Source organism: Dasypus novemcinctus, chromosome 13 (genome assembly GCF_030445035.2).
Source record: "Dasypus novemcinctus isolate mDasNov1 chromosome 13, mDasNov1.1.hap2, whole genome shotgun sequence".
In the NCBI taxonomy this organism is placed as follows: domain Eukaryota; kingdom Metazoa; phylum Chordata; class Mammalia; order Cingulata; family Dasypodidae; genus Dasypus; species Dasypus novemcinctus.
In genome coordinates, this window is record NC_080685.1 from 36,454,357 (window position 1) to 36,474,495 (window position 20,139).

At 46.2% G+C, this 20,139-nt stretch overlaps 2 protein-coding genes across 2 annotated transcripts in view; one reads left to right on the forward strand and one right to left on the reverse strand.

Moving 5' to 3' along the window:
- The window catches only part of LOC111763539 (V-set and immunoglobulin domain-containing protein 8-like), a 146,313-nt gene that overhangs the window by 108,473 nt on the left and 17,701 nt on the right, over positions 1–20,139 (reverse strand). The window contains 1 exon segment of the mRNA XM_071207296.1: positions 3,187–3,267. The gene's annotated coding sequence lies outside the window, so the exon portion shown is untranslated.
- The window catches only part of LOC105745887 (Fc receptor-like protein 6), a 304,798-nt gene that overhangs the window by 64,637 nt on the left and 220,022 nt on the right, over positions 1–20,139 (forward strand). The window lies entirely within an intron of this gene.

Genomic DNA, 20,139 nt, shown 5'->3' on the forward strand with positions numbered 1-20,139 from the left:
GAGGGTCAGGTGTTGGTGGAGAGTAAAATGCCGAGAAAATCATATCAAAATATAATAAAGAGGGTTACCTGTTTAGAATGCTCGGAGGGGAGGGTCTGATGCAGGACGGGCTCCTGGGGAATGTCTAAATGCTCATTCTGCCAGAGTGGGTGACACCATGGGGTAGAAACCCAAGTAGTGAGAGTGGGGGTGAACCCACATCCTGGGGAGGACTAATGCCATCAAATAGAGGGAACTGTATCCCTCGAGAGAAAGGGTGGCTCCCAGGGCATTGGGGCAGTTGAGCAAGTTAGGCCGTGAACACTATTCCATCTATCTCTGGAAGTGGCTCCTCAGGAAACGGAGGTTGGCTGTCACTGTGGGCACCAAGGTGGAAGGGAAAATGGACGTTAAATGTGTGGAACCAAAGTAAATGGGGGGTAAGAGAGGAGTTTCTTGAGAGTACACAAGGATGGATATAAAACATGTAATATTACACCATAACATATAGGAGATGACAGACTGATAATGTAAACCATAATGTAAAACATAGGATAACTAAAAATGTAAAGAACTGTGTATCCTAAAGTATGCACCATAATGTAAGGACAGATGTTACCTTGTTAGAAAGCTAATGTCTCAGACTCTGTACATCACTTTAAGTAAATATGATATGAATAGGGCGTAAGAGTATCACTGTGGAAGGGAAAAGGTTTTCTGGTGGATGTGTGGGAGTGCTGTATATTATATATATATACATTGCTGTGGTCTAGGACTCCTGTGAAGAAAAGCTGAATAATTAGGGGGGGGGGGGGGGGAAAGAAAAAGATAGGATGTGGAATTTTTTCAAGTCAACATTCTTTATCTAAGTTCTTTATCTAACTTTATTCAAGTTCTTTATCTATCCTTTAAACCCATCGCTATATGCCATTCCCTAGTAAGGGACCATGACATTATATTGGGCTTCAAATTTCGGGGAGTTCTGGATCACAGAGTGTTTCAACAATGGCAATGGAGGGATACTGGTATGGGATACCAATGACAGGTGATATATGGCTGACAGGGAGCTGTACAGAACATATGTCCAGTGTGCATGGTAATGTTTGGATATACTCATAGTGGCAACAATTAAAAACCACAGCAGGGGGGTACTGGGTTCCTGGCCAGTGGTGCTCTGTCGTGGTCCCTAGGGGAGCAGCAACAGTCTCCCAGGTACAGTGGCGGGGACCGGGAGGGAGTGAGGGTTCAACAGTGAGCCCCTGAACCTAATGACTATGCCTGTGAGCTGATAAACCTAAAATAAGAACAAGGCCTAGAGCAACATTGTGCCTGGGAATTTCCTCCTGTCAGCCTTCATGTTACTCAAATGTGGCCAGTCTCGAAGCCAAACTCAGCATGTAAATGCAATGCCTTCCCCCCAGCGTGGGACATGACACCCGGGGATGAGCCTCCCTGGCACTGAGGGACCACTATCAACTACCAACTGATGATGCAACTGGAAAATGACCTTATACGGAAGGTTCAATGCGGATCAGCAGAATATCCACGTCTACATAAAATACCATGACTTTAAAATGCTGTTTGACCTAAAGTAAGGGGGAAATGAAAAGGAGAAATGAGTTTATATGGCTATGAGTTTCTAAAAAAGAGTCTGGAGGCTGGCAGAAGGATTGCCCTCATGCACAACTGAGCAGAGTCAGAGAGACAGATAAAGCAGATACAACCCCCAGATATTGGTTCCTTTGAGGGCTAAAGAGACCCATGGGAGTTATGGTCATGGCCGATGGGGTTAACTACCAGGGCAGATGGCCCCTCTTTGGAAATGGTGTTTATGTGTGATGAATCTGGACTCAGATGGGATCTCCCTTCATAAGACTTTCATGCTAATGTGCTGGAGGTGCAGTTAATGTTGGGGTTTAAGATATATTTAGGGGATTTGAATCTCTGGACTGACAATGTGATAGCCAGGTCCTGAGCCTCAACAGACTCCAGCACCTACAATCTGATCTATTGGACTTACCACACTCAGCTAAGATGGAGTTGAAGAAGGACAACCACCACACCATGAAGCCTAGAGTGATTACAACTGAAAATGGGAGGATTGCATCCAGCATCCATGTGGAATCTGAGCCTCCTCTTGACATAGAGGTGCAATGGACACAACCAATCCAATGTCCACATAGAAGAGGTGGCATTGGATTGGGAAAAGTGGACATGGTGGACGATGGGTATGGGGAAAGGCAGGAAGAGATGAGAGGTGGAGGCGTCTTTGGGACATGGAGCTGCCCTGGATGGTGCTTCAGAGGTAATCACCGGACATTGTAAATCCTCACAGGGCCCACTGGATGGAATGGAGGAGAGTATGGGCCATGATGTGAACCATTGTCTATGAGGTGCAGAGGTGCCCAAAGATGTACTTACCAAATCCAATGGATGTGTCATGATGATGGGAACGAGTGTTGTTGGGGGGGGGAGAGGGGGGGTGGGGGGGGGTTGAATGGGACCTCACATATATATTTTTAATGTAATATTATTACAAAGTCAATAAAAAAAAAAAAAGAAAAAAAAATGGGTGTTTCTACTGTGCCTGATCGTGTTTGGAAGCAGCTTGTCCTCTTAAGTAGTGTAAATATTCCCCCCTGTAATCTCTGTTTATACTATTAGTGTTCCCAGCAAATCATTTCTTTTTTTCAGATCACAAACCCCATCTGACTGAGCTGGTATTAATGAGGTTTTACTCAGCTTGACTTTAGAATGTTGTCAGAAACTGAACTCTCCTGTTGTCACCAGAATGCTCTCCTGCTGGCCCCCACTGCCACTAAGGTTCAGGATTCATTCATCAACCTACACAGAAAAGGGAAGCCACAGCCTAAGACACTAGGGCACCAGCTTGTTCCATGGCCCATTTCTCAAGCCCCTACTCTTTGCCAGCCCTAGAGAGCTAGGGTTATTGAGATAACAAAACAGAGCCACAGTTCCCTGGGCTCCTCTCCACAGCATTTTCCACCCTTATAATTATTTTCTTAGTTATTTATAGTCACTTGTCATTATCTGTCTTATCAAACTGTAAGCTCCAAAAAGCCAGGCATGTCTTTTTCTTGCTTGCCTTAATAAATGCTTTGGTCTTTCATAGGCTGACTGACATATAGTGAGAGAAGTGCTACAAGAAAGGGATGGACGATGTGCTTGGAGAGCTCAGAGCCTTACCTGGACTATCAGGGAAGGTTTCCCAATCAGGGTGTTAAGCAATGTATCCAAACTGGGCCTTGAAGGATGGATAGCAGTTTTCTAGGAGAAAAAGAAGAAAAAACATAGGTGCCCAGATGAGCCCTACAAACGCATGAAAGATATGGAAGAACATGATCTGTATGGAAGAACCATAAATTAATTAGGCTGGGTGGGGTCAGCAGGAGGTATGGCTGAAGTAGGTGATGGAGTTCAACTTCCGTCCTGTGGACAAGGATAAGCCAGGCAAGGTTTCTGAGCAAGGGTAGCCTTGTCAGTGGTGACATCAAACCAGTCCTATGGATTTCAGAGCCAGAGCTGTAAGCCTGGCCCAGGTCCCCTTAACGTCCATCTGCTCTTCTCTTCTTGCCCAGATGCAGTGCCCAGGCCCCTGGTACAAGTGTTCATCTCTGTAGCAGGGGATATCCAGCCCTACAAGATGTGCCAAGACTTCCTGTCCTACTGGGCTCCCAACAGCAGTGATGTTACCTACAGCTGCCAGCAGGAGGGGATCACTGGCTTTGGTCTCGAGCCCCGTGGGATCTTCATGGATGACAAGTGTTTGGGCTTTCACTGGGACCTGGAGACAAGGGCGTGGCCTATTCTTGCATTGTCTCCAACCCTGTCAGCTGAGACTTGGTCACAGTCACCCCTGGGAGAGTTATCACTATGTGACAGGTACATCAAGAGTCTGTGGTCAGTAGGAGAGGTGGCTAAGGGGTTATAAAGCATCAAGTCCAAGTCCACCTCTGACCTTGACCTTCTGTGCCCAGTGCCAGGAAAGGCCTCCTACAAGGAAGTGCTGCTGCTGGTGGTGCTGGTGTCACTGCTCCTGACCCTGGCCAATCTCTTCTCTGCCTGGCACTGTGGCCCCTGTTCAGCATGGTCTGGGGAGGAGGACAGGGTTGAGCCTCATCCTAAAGAGGCTGCAGTTGATCTGCCCCTCCTTTCTCTCTCTGCTGCATCTCTTAACCCTTTCCATCCCACTTTTGGGTTTCCAGCCAGGCTGAACTACTTAAGTTTTGCTGCAGGTCTTCAAGTGACCTATTCTCGTGAGCACATCTCTAAGCCTTTGCACATGCTATTCCCTTTGCCTGGAAGCACACTTTCCCTGATTTCCCATCACAACCCCCTTCTTCACTTGTCTAGCTCCTACTCAACTCCTCAACCTTCGACATGACTGTTTAACCTCCAGAAAGCCTTCCCTGACCTCTCCCTCTCTCTCTCCCTACCACTATCCCCAGGCTGAATTAGTGTCCTTCCTTTAATCCCCATCTCTTACCGCAATCACTGCACTCAGTGTGGCAGAAAGACAGACACATTGACAGGCTAGGAAGGAAAAGAGGGTTTATTTGCAGGACAGAGACAAGAGATGTACATTCTCAGATCAGCCTCCCTGCACTGCAGAAATTCTAATATTTTGTACCATCAGGATGTTAATGGATAGCTGGGGTGGAGCTGGACACAATTTCCTTCATCAATAAACATTAAGGGGTTGCACATGGTGGGGTGGGAACAAACAGGGTGAGTTACAAGGTTATAATCATTATCATTATCAGAGGTCAAGATTCTGGGATAGGAAAGTGCAGAGTAGAGGTCAGTCACAATGTTTTCCATGTGGCTATCAAACAGGAGGGTGGAGAGGTTATTCACAAGGGAGAGGCTAAGTTTCCTGTAACCAATAAGGATGAGACCTATTTAGAATTACCATGATAATAGCAGATCTAGGCTAATTCCAGCCAGGTTCAGCAATTTCAGATACTAACCTTTTGCTATTTTTTATAATACAAGGGCATCTATATAATTCTTAACCCTTGGTTACAAAGGTTTAGTAATATTTAAGCTACACTGGCTTTTTTCTAGCCCTTCAACTGGCTTCTTTCATTTAGCATATTGTTTTCAAGCTGTAGAAAAGGGCAGCTTGTCCACCGAGGAAGGACAGAGAGGACGCGATGACCTGGCAGGGTGGAAAGGCTCTGCACAGAGACCGGAGGCCAGGCCCACCTCTGCCGCCTGACTTCTGCCAGTCGTTTAACTGAGTCCATCCCAGCTCTAACTGTCCATACCTTCCACAACTAAATTTTTTGCAGTTGCAATCGAAGTTAGACATTAGGAAGAACTTTCTATTCCTAAAGAGTCTCCCTGTCCAGGGTCTTGAACGACCAGGACAGATATTGCTTTGCCCAGGATGGTCAGGAGTCAGAGTTCTTGGGCCAGGCCAAGGACACTAAGATTCCAAGCACAGAAGGAAGAGAAACTTTCTTTCTGATCTCCTCACCAGGAAAGAAGAAGAAGGAAGTCTGTGCCGATGGTGTGGCTCCAGAGACAGAGAACCCCCTGGTGTAGGATCTGCCGGGGGGAGGACACACACTGAGGCCCAGATCCTTAGGAACTGCACTGCTCGGGCACACGAGGCTCTAGGGTGTCGCTGCTGCGTGGAAATCTGCGGCGGCTTGCTCGGTCGGTAGAGGTGGGGTCTGGCTGCGGACGAGGGGTCGGTCCCGCTTGGGACGAGGGGTCGGTCCCGCTTGGGACAAGGGGTCGGTCCGGCAGCAGACGAGGGGTCGGTCTCACAGGGGTTGCGCGGTTCGGCTGACGGGGTCTCCCGGCCAAGCCGGCGACGAGGGGGTCGCCCGGAGAAGCAGGCGACGAACTGGGGACAAGGGAGGCTAGGCCCTTGTTGGGGGCTCTCAGGACTGGAGGGCACACGGCAGAAGAACTACCGCGGAGATGAGGTAAACACGCAGGTCCACTTTATTGAGGGAGAGGCAACAGTTTTATAGGGGCTGGGGAAGGCTGATTGGTCGAAGCCATGCCCTGTTCTGATTGGTTGCCGGAGAAAGGTCAGTGGGAGGTACTGGATGGGGGAGGGGTGGTGATTAGGGATTGGCTGTCGCTGTTGCTGGGGGAAGTGGCAGGGTTTAGGGACTGGTGGCTGCTGTTGCTGGGGTAGAGGGCAGACTGGAGTTTCCCACCCACGCCTGGCTGTTGCTGCTGTTGGGGGGGAGGGAAAAGGGCAGACTGGATTTTTCCGCCCTGCGCCTGCGCAAGGAGAAAGAAGAAGGGTGCCGCCCCACAAGGCATCCTGTGGCGCCATCCGGGAGGAGGGGCGGCCGCGGAAGCATGGCTGCCGAGAAGGGGAGACCCAAGGGCACTCTGCGCCCATGCCGAGCTTCCTTCAGGGGTGGCAGTGGGCCCGACCAACCACCCTATTATGGGGGCAGCGGTTTGGAATAGGCCTACCGCGGCCGCCGCCCCTCGCCAGGCCAGCAAACCACACTTCAGCCCGAGGGGTGACCGCAGAAATCACCAGGTCTTGTAACTCCTGTGTGTCTCCCTTCCTGCCTCCTGGGAGGCCCCTGGGCAGCATCCCCCTGGGGCACCACCTCCCACATCCTCCCCGCTCTCTCCCCACTTTGCGTGCCCTGGCTCAAGGGCTGGGCCTCACAGGAAGCCCCTTGAGAACTCTGGACGTGCAGGATGCACAGGGACATTGATTGCCCAGAGCGTTTGCTGCCCCCACCACTCTTTACAAAGGATTCACTGACTAGCACCAAAGGATTGCCTCCAGCCTGGGTCCTGAGCTCCTCAAGACAGGAGACATTTGAACTAACAGATGCTCCGAATCGCCCACCTGCAACCCCAGTCCCAGCCCCTCCAGTTTGAGATCTGGCTGTTCCTGATGAGCAAGGCCTTATCATAAGTAAAGGTCTAGAAAAAAGGTGATGGTGAGATGTCGGGGGTAGGGTTTCTTTTTCTGGCTTGAAGGACTTTCCGGTCATCTAATTTCATGGCCACTCAGAGGTCACATACAGTCATAGACCTCAAGGGCATGGGTGAAATCTCGTGATTCGACGGATGCCATATCCATACTAACACTCTCCATCTCCACTGACCCTGGCACCTCCTGCAGGGTCTGGTAGTGGGGGTTAAGTTTCTCTTCTCACTCTATAGCACAGGGACCAGGAAGAGACCTTAAATTTGCCCCAGCTAACAGTAAGGTTTTGTACAAGTTGAAGAAAATAGTTCAACTTAGGAGGGGTCTTTCTTTCTGCCTGAGGCTGGGAGAGTAAGAAGCCAGGAGAAGTGAAGCAAAAGTAAAATCCTGTGCAGAAAGCGTGCGAAGCATCTTAGAATCTGTTGCACTCGATTTCAGATGCAAGAGCAGAAGATCCATCCTACTTCAAGGGGGCATAGACTCCACTACTCAGTTGGAAGATTGTCAAGGTCCCTTTGAAAGAAAAGTATGTGGGATGGAAGCTATTGTTGTGGCCAGCTTTAGAAAATACAAATTTCCACTGAGTAATTTCATCTAGAAAAGCTCTGGGCTAATACCATTCTGGAAAAAACTGAATGAGTTAAACTTACACTTAGGGATTAGTAGCTGATAAGGTTCTGGGTTACTCCTTGCCAGGGGAAACTGGAATTTTTCTGAAACCTCACTCAAGTCTTGATAACAGAGAGGAAGGAGGCCTTGAAGAAGCAGGTAGATTTTGAAGAATTTTCCCAGGGGACTTTCAATTACTTTACCTGCATGTCAGTCCTGCCCAAGGGACCCCTCTGCTCCCCACTTCCTCAGAGGCCACAATGTATGGGCAGTGACTTCATCTTGGAAAATGATCAGCACATCTGGCCTCCTAGATTCACATTGCTACTCCCCCACTCAGCTGCTCCTGGATTTTTGCAGCCTGCTGGCTCTGCTAAGGAGCCCCTGCTTGTCCCCTGGCTTTGCCTCATCCTCATCTTCCCCCAAGTCGACCTGCCCAGTACACAGGACCTCCCCAAATGGTGGTTTGCATTACCCCACCTGCCACCTGGGTGCAGTACCTATGTCTGGTCCACTGAACGATGCAAAACAGACCTCAACCACTAACACTGGTGTGCAAGAGAAAGCCCAAGACCTTGTTAGGGGCAGAAGAAAACACATGCCCATGCCAATTCCCACTCTCTTTCCTTCGTCCCCAGTACCCCACCTGAAATCAGAGCAGTTCTCCCTTCCCAGGGTAATTCAGTGACCTCGTTGAGGCCATGGTTTTGTCGTATGGTACACCAGGGTCTTTTAAAACAGATACACGCTGCTCAAATAGAGTAAGCTCCCATCCCCAATGACTCATTTGTCATTGACTGGACTAATTAACCCTTCACTGAAGGGTTCACTGAAAAACGCCAAGTGCTTCCTTTCAACTAAATTATGTGCCAGCAAGCATGGGGATTAATGCATTAAAAGTCATACAACCACAAAGATTGATTGAGGGCCCAGCGTGTGCTGGCTATGGTTCTCAGCACTGTGAAATCTGTAGCAAACAAAGCAAAAACCTTGCTTTCATGGAGTTTGTATCCTAGCTCACATAAATGAACAAGTAAGTGTGTCTCATAGATCAATGGGGGTTTATTAAGAGAGATAAATCAAAGAAACAGACATGGCTCAAGCAATTGGGCTCCCCATCTACCATATAGGAGGTCCAGGGCTCAATTCCTGGGGCCTCCTGGTAAAGGCAAGCTGGCCGGTGCAGTAAGCTGGCCCAAGTGGAGAGCTGGCCCATGCAGAGTGCTGGCCCACACACCAAGCCGGCCCAAGCAGAGAGTTGGTGCAGCAAGATGACACAACAAAAAGAAACACAGATGAGAATCTATAAGATAGGCAGCAGACCAGGAGCTGAGGTGGTGCAAGAGATTGAGCACCTCTCTCCCACTCCAGAAGGTCCCAGAATCAGTTCCTGGTGCTTTCTGAAGAAAAGACAAGCAGACACAGAAGAACATGCATTGAATGGACACAAGAGAGCAGACAAAGGGGGCACAGAGAGATGAGGGAAAGGAAAGAAAGAAAAGAGAAAGAAAAAGAAAGGGAAAGAAAGAAAAAGAAAGGGAAAGAAAGAAAGAAAGAAAGAAAGAAAGAAAGAAAGAAAGAAAGAAAGAAAGAAAGAAAGAAAGAAAGAAAGAAAGAAAGAAAGAAAGAAAGAAAGAAAGAAAGAAATCTTAAAAAAAAAAAAGGATGTGACTCAAATGATAGGGCCTCTGCCTACCATATGGCAGGAACTGAGTTTGATCCTTGGGGCCTCCTTGTGAAAAAGAAGAAGAGAAAGCACACCTGCCAAACAAGCCAGTGCCCGCGTGGTGAGCTGAGTGCCCATGCAGTGAGAGTGCCCATGTAAAAGAGTCATGCAGCAAGATGATGATGCAAGAAAAGAGAGAAGGGGAGAGTCAAGGTGAAGTGCAGCAGAGACCAGGAATCGAAGTGGCAAAATTGATAGGGAACCTCGCTCCACAAGAGAAGTCTCCAGGGCTGAATCGCGCTGACTAGAAGAGAAAGACAAGAAGAGAAGACAAAAAGAGAAATAGATACAGAAGGTCACACAACGAATGGACACAGACAGCAAAAACAGCAGGGCGGGAGAGGGAAGGGGGAGGGAGAGGGGGAGGGAAAAAAAAGACGCAGCCCGTGCTTGGTTGATTAGCACTTGGTTAGTTACTAGTCCTTTGAGAAAGCACTGTCTCCTTCCAGATTTGACTCCATGGTTCCCTGCATTTGTTCTGCGCACAGGCTGAAAGAAAGGCCCCTAGAATTGCAAAATACAAGCATCCCTAGATTCCGGGAAAGTTTTAGTAGGTACCTCCCCTGCTGTGCATTGGTCACTGTGGGTCCCAATCTCTCAGCCAGGAGGGGCAGGCTGAGCGCACGGGTAAGAGGTGGTGATATTCCCACTGCAGTAGCGGCCTGGGTTGAGTTCTGGGAGCCATACTTCCAGGGATATGCTGGAAAGCTTGAGTGTCCAGAAGAGAATGACCAGAATGGTGAAAAGTCTAGAAACCTTATCCTGTAAGAAATGATTAAAAAAACTGGTCATGCTTACCCTAAAGAAAAAAAAGCCAGAGGGACAAAGGTCTTCAAATATCTGAAGGCTACCACATAAGCCAAGATAGGATAACTAAGGCCAATGGAATGTGTCACTTAGAGGCAGATATTGACTCATGTGAAAAATAAGATTTGGGAGCTGAAAAGAAACTTGGTGGTTACTCAGTTCAAGTTTTGCATTTCCCAAGCAGAAAACTGAAGCCCAGAGATTATTACTCTACTAAAATTAAATAACTAGTCAATGGCAAGTCATCTAAATCAGTCCAACACCTCATAGCTACAAAGGAAGAACTTTCTAACAAAGGGAGAAATCCAAGTCAGAAGTGAGCCATTTCAGTGAATGTGCTCAATCAGAAATCATCTCAGAGCAGTATCACAGCTTAGAGACTTCTCATATTAAGTGGGAGGTGGCATTAAGCCAGAAATAAAATATATGTGGCACCTATGGCCAGACTCCTGCTTTCCCAAACAATGTAAATGCGGCTAACTAATTATGACACATTTTTCCTGCTGAGACCAGATGCAGCACAATGCTAAAGTAACTCCTACCAATTGAGTCAATTGCACTTAGAAGCCAAGATGTAACCTATTTGCCATTCCTGCTCTGATGACGTATAAGATCCTTCCAACATAAGAATGAATTATAGGGGAGTAGATAGAGCTCAGTGATTGAGTGACTGCTTCCCACGTACAAGATCCTGGGTTTAATTTCTGGTATCTTCTTAAAGAAAAAAAACGAATGAATTATAAATTAAAGAAAGAATGAATGAATAAACAGTGGAATAAAAGAAGCTAATAAAAAGCTTCTGTATGCATGTCAGGAACAAGCTGGCTGGGCTTCCTGCAAAAACTTATTCAAGCTTCCTTTCTTCTGCCATTTTCTTAGTGTGTTACACAGGGAATGTACCAGAACTATAAAGAGAAAGAGATTGATGGGAACTGGTAATACCATTATCTAGAAAGAGCAAAACAAAGGAAATCAGTCTAATATGAATGTAATACATATAGCCATTATAACATATTCCTTAGAATACTTGAGAATAGTGGGGAAATACTTGTATCAGTTAAGGTTTTTTGGTAGTTATGGAAACGAATTCTGGTTTGAACTAAAGCCAAAGAGCTAATTTATTGGAAAGTTGTGGGTAGCACAGACAAACCAAAGAAAATGCTGACCAACCAGCCTCAGAAAGAAAAAAAACAGGTGGCTTTGGCGGTGCAGGCCTCAGGATGACCTCCTCAGGGGCTGCCGTGGAATGAGCCTGTTGTTTTCTGTTCCCATGTTGCTCACTGAAGATCTGGAATCCCACCAACCAGAGCTTGACTGGCCTAGCTGGGATCGAGACCCTCCTTTATGTAGAAGTGGGGAGGAACTGCAGAACATCCTGTCAGATGTGACAGATAGTTTAACAAAACAAAGCACCAAAAAAATTTGAACAGCAATCTGTAAAACAGAAATTCATTGTGCTGCTCATTGAATAAATATTTACTGATCACTACTGTGTGCCAGTACCAGTGGGATACATAGAGCACTAAGTAGCAGCCTCACAATCTACTGGGGAGGGAACAGGTCAATAAATAATTATGGCTGTAAACATGAATACAGCCCCCTGGGGTTAGCTCAAAGACGTCTCATGGTTGGGGCGACCTCTGTGGCCAAGGACGGCCAGTGAGGGCTACAGGGAAGGAGGACAGAAGCTGAGGCTGGGAATAAAGCTCCAGTGGCAGGAATGAAGGACGTATGGCCTGGTGTTCTCCTGGGGCAGGTCCTCCCAGAGCAGCACCAGGGTTTTGTTTGACTGTGTTCTCAGAACACAAGACATCCCAGTCTGTCAGGTCGTCTACAGATTGGCCTACAGGTGTACAGAAAAGGGAGAGTAGCCCACTCACAAGGGCTGGGGGCTGGTGCCACCCTCCTGTGAGAGGGTCCTGGCTAGGATGCCCAGGCTGAGATACTGATAAGCTCCGCCCACCCTGTAGGCCTTCAGGCCTGCAGTTCTTGGCTGAGGTTGCTCCACCTCCTCAGGAAGCCTTCCAAACTCAGGGGGAGGGTCCTGCTCACCAGACCCAGGCAGCAACACCAGCCCCCTGTCCCACCCATCCACAAAGCAGCCACAACCAGCTATCTGTCTGACCCCCTTGCTTCCCGCTAGACCCTGAAGTTAGAACAACCTTCAGTCTAATAGTCCCAGAAATTCCCTAACAATCCCCCACATGCCCAGGACTTTGGTCTCCTCCCGAGCACTGCACAGAGATCCCACGCATAGTGCTGCCTTCGAATGAGGACATGAGAGACACAGACCCGTGGGATGCCTCTCCAGTCACCTCCCCTGGTGTCCTGCTGCCTGGGTTGTCTGGAGGAGACAGGAGGGCTCTCATCCACACATTCATGTGGGAGGAAATTCTACCCCAAAGACAGACAGGTCCCTGCCCTCATGAAGCTTACAATCCAGTTGGGAAAGACAGATTAAACAGATAAACACAGATATTTAATTTAAATTATGCAAAGCTATGTTGAGAAAAATGAGTGAAAAATATGAGTATGACAAAGAGAGTAAAATATAGATGGTGAGGTGGTGTGTGGTGGAGGGATACTGTTGTATAATTTTCTTTTCTTTTAGTATCTGGCTTTGGTGCTAGGGTGATATTGGCTTCATAAAATGTATTGGGCAACTCTCCCACCTTTTCATTTTTTGAAAGAGTTAAACAAGATTGGTAGTAATTCTTCTAGAAATGTCTGGCAGAATTCTTGTGTGAAGCCATCTGGTCCTGGACATCTCTTTGTTGGAAGATTTTTGCTGACTGACCCAATCTCTTGCTTGTGATTGGTTTGTTGAATTCCTGTATTTCTTGTAGTGCCAATGTAGGTTGTGCATTTATAGGAATTTGTCGACTTCAACTAGGTTGTCTGTATTGTTGGCATGCAGTTTCTCATAATATCCTCTTATGATCCTTTTTATTTCTGTGGAGTCCTCATAATGTCCTACCCTTTTCATTCCTGATTTTATTTATTTTTTCTTTGTTAGTCTTTCTAAGAGTTTGTTGATTTTATTGCTTTTCTCAAAGAATCAGTTTTTGATTTTGCAGGTTTTCTCTACTGTTTTTTGTTGTTGTTTTTGTTGTTCTCCTTGATACCATTTATTTCTGCTCTAATCTTTGTTGTTTTTTTCTTTCTGCTTGCTTTGGGATTGGTTTATTGTTCTATTTTAGTTTCTCCAGTTATTCAATTAGTTCTTTGATTTAGCTCTTTCTTCCTTTTTAATATAGGCATTTAGGGCTATGAATTTCCCTCTCAGGACTGCTTTTGCTATATCCCATATTTTTTTTAAAGATTTTTTAAAAATTTTATTTCTCTTCTCTCCCCCCACACCCCCTTGTCTGCTCTCTGCATCCATTCACTGTGTGTTCTTCTGCATATGCTTGCATTCTTGTTGGTGCCACTAGGAATCTGTGTCTCTTTTTTGTAGTTTCATCATGCTGCATCAGCTCTCTGTGTGTGCAGCGCCACTCCTGGGCAGGTTGCACTTTTTTCACACTGGGCTGCTCTCCTTATGGGGCACACTCCTTGCACATGGGGCTCCCCAATGCGGAGGACACCCCCGCATGGCATGGCACTCCTTGTGAGCATCAGCACTGTGTGTGGGCCAACTCACCACATGGGTCAGGATCCCCTGGGTTGGAAGCCTGGACCTCCCATGTGGTAGGTGGATGCTCTATCAATTGAGCCAATTCTGCTCCCCCCATAAATTTTGATATGTTGTGCTCTTTTTTTTTTTAAGATTTATTTATTTATCGTCCCCCCCCCCCCCGTTGTCTGCTATCTGTGGCCATTCGCTGCATGTTCTTCTTTGACCGCTTCTGTTGTTGTCAGCAGCAGCATGAGAATCTGTGTTTCTTTTTGTTTTAAGTCATCTTGTTGTGTCAGCTCTCCGTGTGTGCTGCACCATTCCTGGGCAGGCTGCACTTTCTTTTGCGCTGGGCAGCTGTCCTTACGGGGTGCACTCCTTGTGCATGGGGCTCCCCTATGCAGGGGACACCTTTGCGTGGCAGGGCACTCCTTGCACACATCAGCACTGCGCATGGGCCAGCTGCATACAGGTCAAGGAGGCCCGGGGTTTGAACCATGGACCTCCCATGTGGTAGGCGGATGCCCTATCCACTGGGCCAAGTCCGCTTCCCAATATGTTGTGTTCTTGTTTTCATTTGTCTAGAGATATACTAATCCTCTTGCAATTTCTTCTTTGATACACTGATTGTCTTGTTTATCTTCCATATATTAAAAAATGTTCCTCTTTCCCATCTGTTATTGATTCAGCTTCATTCCATTATCAGAGAAGGTGCTTTGTATAATTTCAGTCTTCTTGAATTTATTGAGAGCCGTGTTTGTGGCCCAACATGCTGTCTATCCTAGGGAAAGATCAATGAGCACATGAGAAGAATGTAAAGCCTGCTGATTTGGGATGTGATGCTCTGTATGTGTCTCCCAAGTCCAGCTCATTTATCATGTTGTTCAAGTTCTCTATTTCTTTGTTGATCATTTGTCTAGTTGTTCTGTCTATTGATGTGAATGGCATGTTAAAGTCTCCAACTAATATTTTAGAGATGCCTATATCTCCTTTCAGTTTTACCAGAGTTTGCCTCATATATTTTGGAGCATACTGGTTAGGTGCATAGATATTTATTGACCTCTTACTACTTCCTGGTGGATTGTCCCTTTTATTAATATATAATAGCCTTCAGTATCTCTTACAACTTTTTTGCATTTAAAGTCTGTTTTGTCTGACATTGGTATAGATCTCTTTTGGTTACTATTTGCATGAAATATCTTTTTCTAACTTTATACTTACAGCTGGTTTGTATCCCTGGATCTAAGGTGAGTCTCCTGAAGATAACATATGGAAAACTCATATTTTCTTATGCATTCTGTCCATCTATATCTTTTGATTGTGGAGTTTATTCCATTAACATTCAATGTTATTACTATAAAGGAATTACTTACTTTAGCCATTCTATCTTTTGTCTTTCATATGTCGTATCTTATTTATGTCCAACTTTTTGCCTTTTTGGTTACCTTTCTCATAGTCTTCACTTCCACACTCTCCCCTCAAGTATCTCTCTCTAGTCTGTTCATTTCTGGCTGCAGACTACCCACAGTGTTTCCTGCATGGCTGAATTCTTGTTTACCAATTCTCTAAGTTTCTGTTTATCAGTGAATATTATAACCTCACCAGTATATTTGAAGGACAGCTTTGCCTGATAAAGAATTCTTGGCTAGCTGTTTTCTCTTTCGGCATCATAATCATATTATACCACTTCTTTCTTGCATCCATGGTTTCTCAAGAGAAGCACTGAGTTTTATTGAAGTCCCTTGTAATATGATGTTTCGCTTTCTCCTTACTATTTTTAGAATTTTCTCTTTCTCCTTGGCATTTGGCATTCTGCCTATTATGTGTCTTGGAGTAGGCAGATTTGGATGTATTCTAGGTGGAGTACACTGTGCTTCCTGGACGTACATATTCATGTCTTTCATGAAAGTTTAGAATTTCTTGACCATTATTTCCTCAAATACTCTTTCAGCCCCTTTTCCTTTCTCGTCTCCTTCTGGAACTCCCATAGCATGTATGTTAGTACACTTTGTGTTATCATTCAACTCTCTGAGCCCCTGCTCATTTATTCCAATTCTTTTTTCTCTGTTCTTCTTTCTCATCAATTTCAGTTTTTCTTTCCTCTATATCATTGATTCCTTCTTCCATGATTTCAAATCTGCTGTTATGTACCTCTATTATATTTTTAATCTCACATATTATGTCTTTCATTCCCATAAGCTCTGTTGTTTTTCCATCCAAGATTTCAAATTTTTCTTTATACTCATTTAGTATCTTAGTAATGTCTTTCATTTCTATAGCCATGTGCCATTCAACTCCATGATTTGAATTGAGAGATTCATATGAACCTCATTGATGAGCTGTTTCATGTCCTATGTCTCATCTGGACCTTTGATTTCTTCATTTGCCTGACTCATCTTCCTTTTTCCTTGTATGGCTTGTAATTTTTTGCTATTGTGTAGGCATCTGATTCTGATGCTGAGTTTACTCTGATGTTTAGTTCCTCTCTCATGCTTAGGGATTTACTTTTAAGTAACTGTGTGCTACCATTGTTCTTTGACTCTCGGTTCAATTCATTCTAGATATTTAGGATTGCCCCTATTTAACTGCTCAAACTAGGGCTAAAGACCCAGTAATGGGGTGCAGGCCAGTTTCCAAGGCCCTTGGAGAGGGTGGCAGTAAAGGCACCTGTTCGTCTCTTATTTTTTTTCCTTTTCCATGCAATTTTGTGATCTGGCCAACAGATGGTACTCTGGAAAACTGCTCAGCTCAAATCTCATGTGGTAGGAAGGAATGCTTTCTGTGTAACTCCACAGGTTACACAGAAACCTGGGTGTGATACAGAAGCAATGTCCTCAGAGCTGACCAAAGGTCACAAATTTTCTCAGAGGCTGTTCTCCATTCTTGGCTGGCCACACCTTCCCTCCCTCTGCCTCTTTAGCAACCAGGCAGGGGCAGTAGTGAGGGTATTTGAGAAGGCAAGTTATCTTTAGCTCCCTGCACACTCTCAGTTTTGGTGCCTCCAATGAAGCAGACTGAGCTCACTGGCCAAAATCTGAAGTTGTTGTAGGTTTTGTTCCTTGCTTTCCCCTTTTTTGTGGAAAAGGACCCTGTAACCTTCTCAGTCTACAGCTACCACAATCCATAGCAGCTATAGTACACAGACTACACTTTGCTCTATAGATGGTGGGAAGGGCGCTTGCTGCTGCTTTTGTAGCTCTACTCATGAGATTTTTCAGCCAGATAAGAATCCTTTCCTTCTTCTCTCTCTTTTTTGGGTGGTGTCTTGCCTTCCACTGGTGTCCTGAGCCCCAGAGCAGATTTCCAAACAGTCTCTACCTGTCCTCTAGCTATTTTTTTCCTGGGAGACAAGTGGTCCATCTGCCTCTCTAATCTTCCCTCTCCCAGAAGTCCTCTTCTGAAGAGTTTTAAGAGAAGGGTAATGACATGATCAGACTTGGATTTTTACAAGATCACTGTAGTGACTGTGTGCAGAACGGGTTGAAAGGGGGAGAGAGTGACAGCAGGAAGGTGAAGTCATTGCAGTAATCCTAGCAAGAAACCACGAATGTTTGGAATTAAGGTGAGGCAGAGGGGTGCTAAAGCAGAAGCAAATGGATTTGAGAAATATTTACAAAGTAGAATAGAGAGTACTTGCCATTGGCTTTGGGGAAGGGGATGAGAGAGGGGTCTAACTCACCTTGTGTCCATCCCTGCAACATTCAGAGTCCCACACAGATGACCTAGGTGGAATCCCCGATGCCTTCCCAGAGGATCCTTTCTTTTTTTTTTTTTCACTCTTTTTATAAAAAGTTACATTAAAAAAATATGAGGTTCCCATATACCCCACAGCCCCTTCACCCCACTCTTCCCACATCTCTTTCATCATCATGGCATATTCATTGCATTTCGTGAATACATTTTGGAGCACTGCTGCACCACATGGATAGTGGTTTACATTGTAGTTTACACTCCCCCAGTCCACCTAGTAGGCCATGGCAGAACAAACAATGTCCAGCATCTGTCCCTGCAGTACCACCCAGGACAACTCCAAGCCCTGAAAATGCCCCCACATCATATCTCTTCTTTGCTCTCCCTACCCTCAGCTACTACTGTGGCCACTTTCTCCACATCAATGCTACAATTTCTTCCATTACTAGTCACAATAGTTCTATAGTAGAATATTAGTAAGTTCACTCTATTTCATATTTTATTCTTCCATCCTTTGGACCCTGGGATGGTTATGTCCACTCCACCTCTATATCAAGAGGGCCTTGGATTCCACAGGGATGATGGATGCAATTCTCCTGCTTACAGCTGTAGGCACTCTTGGGTCCTCGGTGTGGTGGTTGTACTTCTTCACCTCCCTATTAGCTGGCTGGGTAAGTCCAATAAACCAGAGGGTAGGAGTTTCAAGTCTGCTAGGCTCAGGGCCTGGCTGTTACACAGACAGTCTAGAGATTCAGGTGTCCTGAGTATATACCAACCCTAGCACCAACCACAGGTCCAGTAAACATGACAGAAAAGGCATGTGTATAAAGGTTACATCTGGGTCCAACTCCATCACACTCAAGAACACAAACTCCAATGTATGGCCAATTGACATGACACTGAAATCCAGAGCCATCTGCCACGACCATAGAACCTGTGGGTCTTTGTCACCCTCAGGAGAACCAGTACCTGGGCTTGTATCTACTTTGGCTATCTCTGGGGCCCTGCTGAGGCGTGCGTAAGTGCGACCCTTCTGATGACCTTCCAACCCTTGTTTTGGAGACTCATAGCCGTATAAACTCATTTGTCTTTTCCATTTTCCCCTTTTATCCAAGGTCAAAAAGCAGTTTTTAACACCCAATATTACATGTAGGCCGAGATATTCTGCTGGTCAAGGGAGCCTTTCAAGTAGTGGTTTGGTCAGGTAGACATGCAGACACAGAGAAAAGTCCTCAGCCACTCTGAAGGAGCTGGTTTATAAGACACGGGATGACTGAAGGAGTCAGAGGAAGTCACACCAGCCAAGTCAGCGTCTCTGGGACCTCTCCTGGAAAGCCCTTTGGGAGAAGGACAACAAGGAGATCCAGGGTCAGGCTGGATGATGAAAGGAGATTCCCATGAGATAGTAAAGTGGGGGGGATGGGAATGTAGGTCGCTGGGGCTGAGACCAGCATCTCCTGGACATTCTTGGCCACACAACTTGAGTCAGGCTGAAGCAGAAAATGCCTCTTGCTACTCAGGTTCTCTGGACTAAAGAATGCCCAGTATTTTTCTGAAGGTCAGTAGACTGTGTGGAAGAGGTGAGGGGATAGCAGAGAATCAGGGCATTGGCGGTAGGAGTTTTTCCAAGCTTGTGGAGAAGGGTATTAGTGGCTTGATTGGTTCTGTCTCTTGAAGTTTGCGGCCATCGGGCCCTCACTGACCCCAGTAAAGCCCTACCACCTCACTGCACAGCTTCCTGTGAGGTCATCCAGCCACCTAGTTGAGGGATACCCATTACCCCTTTGCCTCAGGGGACCAGCCTGTCATGCTGCCATCAGAGCAGGACCTAGATCCTGGACGACTGAGTCAGTCAGGTCTCCTGATAGAGAGAAGAGGAGCTGTCATGTACTGTCTGGGTCAGGGAAGTCCAGGAAAGATGGAAAGGAAGTTGGAGCCCCCAGAAGGATGAGGCCCCAAACGGACATTTTTTTAGTGAAGAAATAAGGGCCTCACCTTGGAGCATGGAGGAAAAGAACATCCCTTTTCCTCTCACACGCACTCACCTGCTGAGGAGCATTCCAGCTGGCCAGCACACCCCAACCCCACCCTTCAGAGACCTTAAGGTGAATAGGACTCAGCATTAACCTGCCTAACTACACCCTTCATTTCAGGCAGGCCAGTTCTTTGTGTCCCCTTAACCTGATAAGCTCCTGCCCTTTGCACATTTATCCAGGCCTTCCCCCACCTCCCACCCTGGAATATACCCCTTTAACAATTTTATTCTCCAATCAGAGGCTTCAAGGCCCAGTCCCAGGGACTCCTCCTCTAAGAAGCCTTTCCACAAGTGATTTCTCATAGCATCCATTCCCTCAATGCCTTGCATGAAGCGGACTCAACATCATGTGCATCATTCTTTAATTTTCCAAATGGGGCTAATGATCTCTGTAGGGAGACAGAGAACCTAGAATGTTCAGGTATTCATACTTAATGAGAGACGTACAGATACACAGTAAGTGGCCCTTCTTCAGACATCCCCACTGCTAAGGGAGCCAAGAGCCTGGAGTTTGTGACAGGAAGAGTCCATATCTGGACCTTCCCCATTCGGGGCAGCTAATCAGTTGTCTTGGCTCAGACAAACTTCTGAACCTCTTAGCCCATTCTCAAGGAGATGGACTGGGTCAGAGAGTGACTTTAAGGCCTTGAGGACCAATGTAAGGACCTTGACTTTGGCTCTCAGTCAAAGGGGAAGCCATCAAGATTGATGACTTTGTGATGTTTGTGTCTCTA